Source organism: Equus asinus, chromosome X (genome assembly GCF_041296235.1).
Source record: "Equus asinus isolate D_3611 breed Donkey chromosome X, EquAss-T2T_v2, whole genome shotgun sequence".
Lineage (NCBI taxonomy): Eukaryota > Metazoa > Chordata > Mammalia > Perissodactyla > Equidae > Equus > Equus asinus.
In genome coordinates, this window is record NC_091820.1 from 102,403,507 (window position 1) to 102,414,660 (window position 11,154).

An 11,154-nucleotide genomic window follows, 5' to 3' on the forward strand; every position below is an offset into this window, starting at 1 on the left:
GTCTAAAGTGGAGATACAGTGTACATTTTGCAACATGCTAAACCTTTGCCAAGATGGCTGCCCTTTGATCAGATTGGTTTTGTTACAGTAACGTTAAGCCCTAACATTCCTTGAGGTGTGAGAAAGCTGTTACTTTGGCACTGAAGTTTTCTTCTCCACGGTCCTTCTAGCTCTAACATTTAATGTTCTGAACCTGGGGCTGTCCTTGTAGTTCTGATACTACACAGAATGCCAAATATCTTCATTTCACAGCCAACAAAACCATAGACGCTCGTCTGTTTTGGCCCAAACAAAAGAAGCAGAGTCAAGAGAAGTGTGTCTAAAGCAGAGCTACAGCGTTCATTTTGTAATAGCCTAAAGTGCTGCCAAGATGGTCATCCTTTGTTCAAGTTGGTTGTGTTCATATGGAATCAAGCCCCGGCATTCCACGAGGTGTGAGAGATCTGCTTCTTTAACACTAAGGTTTATTCTCCACTTTCCCACGACAGAGCTGGATGTATATCGTTTTGTAGGCAAACCACAGTTGGCTAAAAAACAAACACTGATTTAATGTTCCCTTTCTTTCCCACTTCCATATGGAAAGAGCCATGCGGTCTCTAAAAAAGGTTTCTCTGTCATCCAGGCAGGATATGAACTCAGTTGTTGCTCCTCCAGGTCACTAGATGAACATCTGCCAAGCCTGCAGGTATGCAATTCAGGTAGAACACTCAGAACTCCCTGCAGTGACCCTTGGCCACTCTTTTTTTCCACTCCCTGATATCTCTTTCCCAAGGAGCAGGTTGGAGAGGCAGGACAGTATTTAAGTGCTACTCTCTCTCTCCTCCCCAATCCTTGCCACCCCCAGAGACCCCAGGACTGCAGGCTTTGGGCTGTGTGGGCCCATCGTACAGATGCAGTGGGTGGTGTGCTGGAGTTTGCTTGCACCAGTTCTTAAAGGCCAATTGTGTTCATCCTTTCCAATTCCACATTGAGTGACATTGTGCTCTTAGCTTGCAATCAACCATGGTGGGAGTATTTTCACCATGGAAATTGGCAAGCACTATAGATCAGAGCTTTTACCTCCCACAGAGCCAGTTGTTAAACATTTACCAGCACATCCCCGGACAGGATAAACTGCCATTGTGTCAGATACAGCTCCCTTGTATGCTCAGGTGAGGTGGGACCCTTTCAGCTCTTGGCAAACATTAAGAGACTTTTACCAGCTGAAGAGCTTCACTGGACTAGGATTAGACTATTTTGGTTTGATTTCTCACTTTAGACCTATTTGCTGTAGCAGTCCTAACAACATATCCCCAAGGGGCACTGTATTACCCAGCCTTCTCACACATAAGAGGTCTCAGCCCATCAGAGAGGAATTTGGGGCCCAAGATGCTGGACACTGCTGTAAATAGCAAATTCAAAGGAAGGTAAATGGTAGGAAACTGAATACAACGAAGGGAGCAGTAACTAGCCTGCTTTCAAGTTTCCGACCATCATTTTGGGGAGTGAGATCGATTCCATTATCAAAGAAAGAAGGGGATTGTACACAAAGCCAGGAACCAATTTGAACTTTAATGACCAAAACAGAGAGAATTGACTTAAAGCCAATTTATAGAACCAATGAAATGGATGGAAGTTGAAACAATACAAACACAGAACAAACAGGCTTTAGGCCACGTGTAAATCTAGGCAAATACAAAACACATGGCACAGTCTCAGAGCACAGCCATTGCCTTCTGCCTTTCCCTCCGCCATACCTCTTCCCTTAAAGTTGGCCGGTCACATCTTGTTAGTACTGGAACAAGAGACAGGTATCTATTGATACTCTGCCTATGTTAGATTCCAAAGGCGAAGACAACCCCCTCCCTTGTCTTTCAAGAATAAGATCAACATCCAGTTCTATCTCTGGCACTCCCATAGAATCATCAAGTCTGAGTGCTAAAAGAATATTGGTTAGTAGCAGATCTGGACCAAAAGCTCAGGACTAATGTGTTACTATAAAGCACAAGTCAAGTGTTTCTTAAGAGTTCCCTCTTGTAAATATCCCTGTAAAGATGGGGTATGTTCTTGTTAAGTTGGGAAGACCCTGATCTTCTCGTTATTGGTCCTAGTTTTGCTATTGTAGCTCAAAGTCTACAGCTTTTCTTCCAGATCACAGAATTATTTACAAATTTAACTCACATGCAGTCCAGAAATCTTGGCTTTTAAAAGTTATTGATAGCAAATGCTTGACACAAGAGCATCTGCAAACCAGCTGAAATTCAATCATGTGTAGGGGGAAAAGCATGGCTGGGGGAGCTTTGCTGCATTCATATTTGAAGAAGTTTTTACCTCGTGGTGGTACTTTCTCTGTCCTCAGAAACAATATTGGCTCAAAATTACTGAGTACTTGGGATAGAGTTTACCTCTGGACTGTAGAATTCTGTTACTGGGGACTTCCTCTTTACTCTTCTATCATTTCCAAGTTGCCAAGGTGGTTCCAGTGACCACCTTGAGGTAGCAAATCTCTTTGTACAGAATACCACTGTGTCTGCAGAAAGTTCCTCTAAGGACATTTAGGTTCAGTCCAACTCTTTTGACTCACGCAATCTCTTTTTAAACCAACTCATTGTGGTGCCCCTTTTCAGTAGTTAGCTGGCCACTGCTATCCTTGGGATTCTTTGAATCTTGAAGATTTTCCTGAGTTTCAACATCACAGAGCCAACTTGCAGATAGCAATTCTGCTGCTGTAAGGGAAGAGGAAAGGGGATAAAGGGCGATAGACGACTATGTGCTGACAAGCTATAGACAGCCTGCAGCCTGGGGAATGATACTCTTTCCACAAGGATTGGAGCAAAGTGGAGTCCTGGATCTGCTGGAGGAGAAAGAACTAGCGTTTGTTGAAAGTATTCCATGTGATAGGGAAGTTAACTTGGAGTCTTCCCCAAAATTCCATGCAGTGCAGGAAAACTGAAGCTAATAGAGGTCAAGATACTCAGGTAGTAAGTAGCAGAACCCGAGTGAGACTCCCGGTCTGTTGGATTTCAAAGCCCATGATCTTTCCATAAGACCAGTCTGCCTCCATTAAAGGGAGGAAGGAACTTCTGAGCTGAGTCCTGACTCTTCTCACATGCCCTCCTTGAAGACGGGGATCTCCTCCGCCATATTTATAGACTCATCTGCTCAAGTCTGAGTTTGGCAGCTGCCAGCCCAGAAAGGGCATCAAAGGCAGTGGGAGGTGGAGGTAGGCCCTCCAGGTTCAGAACTTATGGTGAACCTCTTGGCCTTGCTTTGGAGCATTCCCACCTGCTGACCCTTTACCTAGGCCACATGAGTAGCACCTCACAGACCTGGCTGTCTTCACTATACCTCCCCAACGCAAATACCATTTGCCTCAGAAAAAAGTTCTAATTATTTGGACAACAGAAAGGGCAGTCAGGTCTTGTGCAACTTCTTGCTAATGCCTGTGGAAAGAGAAGTAAACAGAAAACCATTTCATCTGCCTTTGGATTTCTTTGCAAGAGCACCAGATCTTACCATTCACTCATACAACCTACAAATAATGAGCCCCAACTAGGTGCTAATTATTGTGTGAGGCCCTAGGAATATGAAGACAAATGGCATACTCCTTTTCTTAAGGAGCTCCTAGCTCTTAGTAAAACTGCAAGCTCTGAGAGGCAGGCTGGCGTGATGACTAACGGCATGGACCCTAAAATCCAACTGCCAGGCTTAAGTCCTGACTCCACCACTTACTATTTGTGTAACCTTGGGCAGGTGACTTAACTTTTTTGTTCCTCAGTTTCCTCATCTCTCAAATAATGGTTGGGAAGATTAGTTAGCCAATGTAAAGCACTTATAACAATGCCTGGCAATTGTAAATCCTCAATAAACACTTATTATCATTACTTCTACAGGCCAAAGTGAATTCTTCCAAAGCCTCCCTATCAGAATGAGTGTATTCAGTGAATGAGGTAATTTCAGCTTTTTAGAAAATCATTCTCAATATGTGGACAGAAATGGAAGCTAGGGGTGGGTGGTGATGGGGTGGTGATCTTCAAATGAGGGGAGAATGAATCTCTTTATCCAGTTTATTTTGAGAATATGTGCCAATTAAAAGCACGTAGTATTATTGACATTTTATAAACAATTAATTACCCTAACAGCCTGAGATATGTGGAGAATTTCCTTAAAACAACACAGCTGTGGGCCTTGATTTTTCCATCCGTGGGGTGAGAGAGTTGTAGTGAGTTGATTACTGAAGACCCCTCAGGCTCTGACACTCAACACTTCTCCTATTCTCAGTGTTCAATTGTTATTCCCAGAGAAATAAAATGTGAATAAAATCTTGAAAGGTTTTTTGGAAAAGTTCCTGTTGTGATACGGAGTTTTAGCTACAGAAGAAAACTCTGATTTAGCGACCATTGGCCATTGATCAACATATATGACTTTATTATAATTGTATACCAGGATCATATACAGTCATGTAAAGATTTAGAGAAAAAGTAGATCATCTCGTCCAGGGTTTCTCAACCTTGACACTATTGACATTTTAGGCCAGATTATTCTTTGCTTGGAGGGGGAGTCTGTCTTGTGCATTGTAGGATTTTCAGCAGCATCCCTGGCCTCTGCCCACTAGATGCCAGTGGCAAGCCCACCACCCCCCCGCAGTTGTGACAACCAAAAACGTCTCCAGACATTGCCAAATACCCCCTGGAGATAGGATTGCCAGACTTAGAAAATGTATTTTATTTGGCAACACTACCTGGGGAGCGGGGCAAAGTCACCTCCAGCTGAGAACCATCGAAGTTCTAGCTCCTTGCTACTCAAAGTTCAGTGTGGGCATCACTTTGGAAACTTGTTAGAAAAGCAGAATTTCAGGCCTCAACCCAGACCTACTGAATCAGAAAAGGAAGGCATTTTAACAACTTGCCCAGGTGATCTACACGCATATTAAAGTTTGAGAAGTCCTGATTTAGTCTTAACCCTGTGTGTGTGTGTGTGTGTGTGTGTGTGTGTGTGTGTGTGTATATATATATCAGACTTACTGGTAATGCTTTAAAAAGGATAGATGCCCACCATGGTGTATTCCAATTCAGTAGGTCTGAGATAAGATCCCAGAGTCAGTATTTTCAATTCTCACTGCTGTTTCTGCCCAGTGAGTCTGAGATGCAGCAAGGTTTAGGAAATGCTAATCTAGTTAGTCCAACCCCTTCATTTTACAAACGAAGCTGAGGCCCAAATGAGGCAAGTGACCTGCTCAGATCACAAAGACTCAGTTGACGAACCATGGTTAAGCACCAGAATTAGACCCCAGGTCCACTGACTTCTCATCTAGTATTCCTCTTACTTTCCACTGCTTCTTCCGCTGTTGTTAAAGTTGTCTGCCAGAAGTTGTCTCCTCCTAAGAGGAGATGAAGGAAGCAGAAGTATTGCAAAATCTCTCACAACTCCAGAAATGTTAGGAGTTGCTGGCTTTGAAGATAGATCGCATCCTGGGTAAGAATGCTGATTCTCGTCTCTATTGTCAGCTATAGGGAGGCCTGCAATTATAAGCAGGCTGACCTAAGGGAAATTCACGTGTCAACTCAGTTCAGCAGAGAATATTGCAGGCAAAAGAGCAAGAGGCTAATCCAGGTGCATTTTGAAATGAAATGAGCAAGCAGAGAACACTTTAAACAGTATGGCAATGAGCCTGTATCCTACTTTACATCAGTTGAAGCACTGAAGCGCCACATGACTGGTCAGTGCCACCAGCAGTGCACCATCCCCGAGATGACAGCCCTCTACATCCCTAGAGATAGAGGCATACTTTCTGGGTAGGGTATATGAGCTTGGTGCCAGTTGCCCCAGGAGCCAACAGTCATCTCAGAAGAGTTTAGGGAACACCTCACTTCCCAGATTGCATTAGAATACTCTGGGATGAAGCAGTTTCTGGCCGAGGTTTGGGGCTCCCGGAAGTCATTGAAATTGGTGGGAAAAAAAAATAACAACAACACTGTGTTCTTGACCCAAGGCTAGGGCTGGAGAATTTACTGCTTCCAGAAATCAGCTCAAATTCCGATATCTTCATACTCCAGAAAGAATGCAACATTCACCTCTTAGAAGAAGAAATCTGGAAAGGGCAAGGCACGAAGCAATCTTTGCAGGCTGCCCAGCCCACCTCAACCCACATAGCCCAGGGCAGAGGCAGATGGAAAAATTAATGTGTTCATTTGACAACCCCTCCCCCCAAAGGCTAGACCCGGTAATTCATTTTTTCTGGTCCCCGAAATTACTCATTAGCAAGTGTGAAGAGTGCCCAAGGGACACTGCTGGATCGAATTTACCTTTATAGTTAAAATGATTTGTTAGGATTTATGGTAATTTCTTTAACGCCAGTAGATTATTGGGTTGTCTTAGAAAAAAGAACAAAGCTCACGTCCAACAGCTTATGTTTGCCAATTTCCCCAGCTGGAATTAATCAACGAGTGGTGCAATGTTTTGAGCACCTACTACATGCCCGTGCTCTGCTGGGCATGATAGAAAACATAGGATAAAAAAGATAGGATCTCATCCTCGTTCTCAAAGACTTACAAATTCTATACATGTGGAACAAGGGCAGTTACACTTTAAGCTGCAGGCATTCAGAGTTCAAAACAGGAAGGGAGTTACCTGAGAAGAAAGGCTTCATGAAAGAGATAGAACTGGAGTGAGACTGCCTGGGAGGGCATGCCTTTATGCCTTCCCAAATCACAAACCATTTCTAAAGCAAGAAGTAATCTATATGAGATCATTGGCTGAAAATATGAAGTCCAATCAGCTATTTAGGATTTACATAGCTTTTTTCAAATATTATGACATTCATCCATTCAACAAATATTTATTGGCCCATATTATGTGCCAGGCATTGTTCCAGGAGCTGAAGATGTACCAATAAACAAGGCAGGACAGTCCTTGCCCTCAGGAAGAGTCCATTCTAATTGGAGAAAGAGACAATAAGCATATATTTAAATAATTATAAAGGAGGAAGAGGGTAGAGAGTGACAGAGGGTTTGTTTTTATATAGGGAGAGCCAGGAAAGTCCTCTCTGAGGAGGTGACATCTGAGCTGAGACCTTACTGAAATGAGGGAGGGACCAAGTGGATATCTGGAGGGAGAATAGTATAGACTTGTTTCTCTGGTCAATCTTGCCTTGCATGGGCCTTGGGAAGCCTTTGCAACATCCTGCTCCCAAGCTATGCCTGTTGCCACTCAAGATGACAGATTCCATCTGCTCTTCTTATTCGGTGCACCTGCTTCTGGGCTAAAAAAGAAAAATGTCCCATCATTCCTTTGAGATGATGGATTCTAGTAACCAACAAGCGTCTGGAAATTTCGGTGGTAGTTGGGTGATCATTTTAACTAATTTTAACTTTAAAGTAATGCTAGAAGATGTAAACAGCTTAGTTTTGACCCAGGCAGTTTCATAACCACTAGATTATCTATTTCTGCCAATCATTAAAAAATCAGAACTAAAACTATTTTAGACAGTATTATTAATCAAACTATATTATTAGTTTGACAATTCCTTTTATGAAAAAGACTGGAAAATGTTTCCTAAACTTAAACTCAAAAAAGTCTTCTAACTTCTGTTTTGATCTTGATAGTTTATTTTTAAGAGTACATTATATCAACTTTACTCTGTAAGTCTTGTGAAGGCTTCAGACCAAAAGTAATAAAATTCTGAACTGACCTAACTGCCTTCCCCTCCACCTCTCCAATTCCTTTCCATGCCAAATCCTCATAATTCCATGAATCCTGCTCAACCAGCCTCATATAAGGTTTGCCTCCTTGATAGATTATTCCAGAATGGAGATCCCATCTTATACTTTGTTTGTACCCCTCTACGCTACCTACCACAGTGTTTTGCCCCCAGGTATTTTATAAATACTTGTTTGCTGATCAACTAAATGTAAGCACTAATTAAAGTAAACCTGGAGAGAAGTAACGGTGCTGTAGAAACTGTCATTCCAAGTTCTTTATTAGGAAATTCACGGTTGGTGATGAGCTCTCTGATAACTGGAGTTCTAGAGACAAGGGGTATGACTGACTCTCTCAACAAGGGCGGCTTCCTGGTCAGACACTGAGTCATTGTATGGTAGGTAATCTATCTGCCTAGGAAACCAAGTCATCTCTTACATGCACAGGTCACTGGAGGGAATTCAACTTTCTCTCCTTCTGGGAAATGCAGAGCCACTTGTCTGGGAAATGGAATGATCATTCCAATAACATATCTTTAACACAGGATTCACTGCATACCTGGCTCTTTGGAGCAGTGTCTAGGAAGACTTGAGCATTTCAAATAGAACTATTAATCATGAATGGAGAAAAATTTTCACTTAGATTAGGCTCGTGGAAGAAGGTAGGGAGGCTGATGGACAGATACAGGAGACGTTTTGAAAGAACAGATTAGGTAACTGATAGGTTATGGAGATAAGGCAGATGTTAACTAATATGTTACTAATATGGGGCCTGGGAGAATAATGACTTCTTCCTTTACCTTAAGCACTGCCATCGGTGGTCAATCTTAAAGCAAAAAAGGCCAGCAGAGCATTCATCTCTTCTCACGTTACAACCATCGCCTCCAATATTGGCCTCCAAGAAAGCCGCATTTAATGACTCCTCTTTCATCCTTCTGTTTATTTGTTTGAAAGTTAAGCTTGTTTAGTTATCATTGATTTGTAGTGGGGCTGTCAGGTGTGATTTATCAGTAGCTTGTTCATGGTGACCTTTAAAATACAACCGTGCCATTGCAGCCATGCCATTTTCTCAGTAGCAGAGAAATGATTCAATTGACATTGTCATGCTCTTTTACAACTTACTAAATATATGGGGTGTTGGGCCCTTTCTATTTGATTCTCTTTCATTAGAATTTGATAACATATTAGCTAGATATTGATTAACACTTAGCCTTGAAAGCTAATTTCAACATTTTAGTTATTCAAAGTATCCTTAACCATTTCTCCAACAGGGCTATAGTCAATGAAATGAGCATGATTATTGGAACATTTGACAAGTTGTTATTTGCAAGAATGGTTTTAATCTTTCAGGCTGGTCTGCTTTGTTCTGAAAGGCTACTGCTTTTTTTTTTTTTTTGAGGAAGATTAGTCCTGAGCTAACTACTGCCATTCCTCCTCTTTTTGCTGAGGAAGACTGACCCTGAGCTAACATCTGTGCCCATCTTCCTCTACTTTATATGCAGGATGCTTACCACAGCATGGCTTGCCAAGGGGTGCCATGTCTGCACCCGGGATCCGAACCCGCGAACTCCGGGCTGCCAAGAAGTAGAATGTGTAAACTTAACCACTGCGCCACCCGGCCAGCCCAGGCTACTGCTTCTTGAATGAGCAATCTAACTTAGTAATGTGATTTCCTTTTCTGGTTTTTGCTTTTGAAACTATGTTAACATTTTTTTTCTTAGGAGTGATACAGTTTTTCTTCTGTACAAGAAGTATTTTCTTAAAGAGTATCTTGAAAAACAGGTCAATGAAGGGCCCACTGAGGCTCAACTAGTGGACCAGAAGAATGCCATTGGTTCATGGTGCCTCCCAGCAGGCATATTCTTCATCTTGAGTGGATTCAAATTAGAATTTTCCAAAGAAACTTCTGACATGGTTCCAGATATATAGGATCATTTGGGAAGAAGTAATTAAATTGGTGCCACTTTTACAGAGAGCAAGTTGGTGAAATGTGATATTATTTTTCACCTATCATACTGGCAAAAATTTTAAAGATTGATGGAAGCCAGTGATGGTAAAGGTGTGGGATAATAGGCACTCTTATCCTCCATTGATGGCGGTGTTTCCTACCTTTAGATAGCAATTTGGCAATATGATTGAAATTTGTAAATGCATGTAGTGTTTGATCTAGCAACTCATTTTCTGACACTTAGACTAAAAATATACTTGTACAATTTGGCCAAGATATGTGTACAACTGTATTGACTGTGGAATTATTAGTTTATTTAAAAAAACCTGGAAACAACTTAGTTTCCATTAACCAATCAAATAAGTGATAACATATCTATAATATAGAATACCATGCTACTGTTACAAATAGTAGAGTAAATCTGTTTGATTGCTTTGAAACATCCCCAAGCTGTTTGAAAAAAGCAAGTTACAATATGGTCTGTGTATTAGTCAGGGTTTTCCAGGCAAACAGAACCAATAGGAGATAGATAGATAAACAGGATGGATAGATGATAGACAGATACACAGATAGATACACACACACATAGAAAAAGATATTCATTATAAGGAATTGGCTCAGGTGATTATGGAGGCTGAGAAGTTCCAAGATCTGCAGCCATCAAGCTAAAGACCCAGGAGAGCCAATAATGTAAGTTCCATCCAAAAGCTGGCAAGCTTGAGACCCAAGCAGAGCCGATGTTTCACTTTGAATCCAGAGGAAGGAAAAGACCAATGTTCCAAATTAAACATTCAGGCAACAAGAGTTCCCTCTTATTTGCAGGAGGATCAGCTGTTTTGTTCTATTTAAGCCTTCAACTGATAGGGTGATGCCCACCCACGTTAGTGAAGGCTATCTGCTTTACTCAATCTACCCATTCAAATGTTAGTCTCATCCAAAAACATCCTCACAGACACACCCAGAATAATGTTTAACTAAATGTTTAAATCATGTTTAACTAAATATCTTGGAATCCTGTGACCCACATAAATTGACATTACAGTATGTATGGTATAATCTCATTTTTCTAAAAAAAGATTAAATAAAAAGACAACTATATACATAGACAGAAGAAACTATTAACAGCATCACCTCTGAGGAGAGGGCCACAGATTTGGGGTATGGATTGTGTACTTCTTTCACTGTATATTCTTTACAGTTTTCTTTTTAAAATCATGGTCTTGGATTTCTTTATTGCTTTTATAATTTTAAAAATGAGTTGATAATAAGGTAGAAGGTAGTATGGAAGTCCCTCTAGCTCAGGTCCATGGGAATGATTGTAAGGCACAGGGCCTGGGGCAGGTGGGGAGGAGGAGAAAAATCCATGCAAAAGTCCTGGCTGTTGACAGATTGAAAGGGTAGCACAAATTTCCCCTTGCCTTTCCTTATCGCCTCTTTCGAATATCTTCTGTCTGTCGTGTACCCATTGCCTCTCATGCCTGATGGTTTAGAGCCTGTAAATGCAAAAACCCTTGACCTCCACTCATGGAT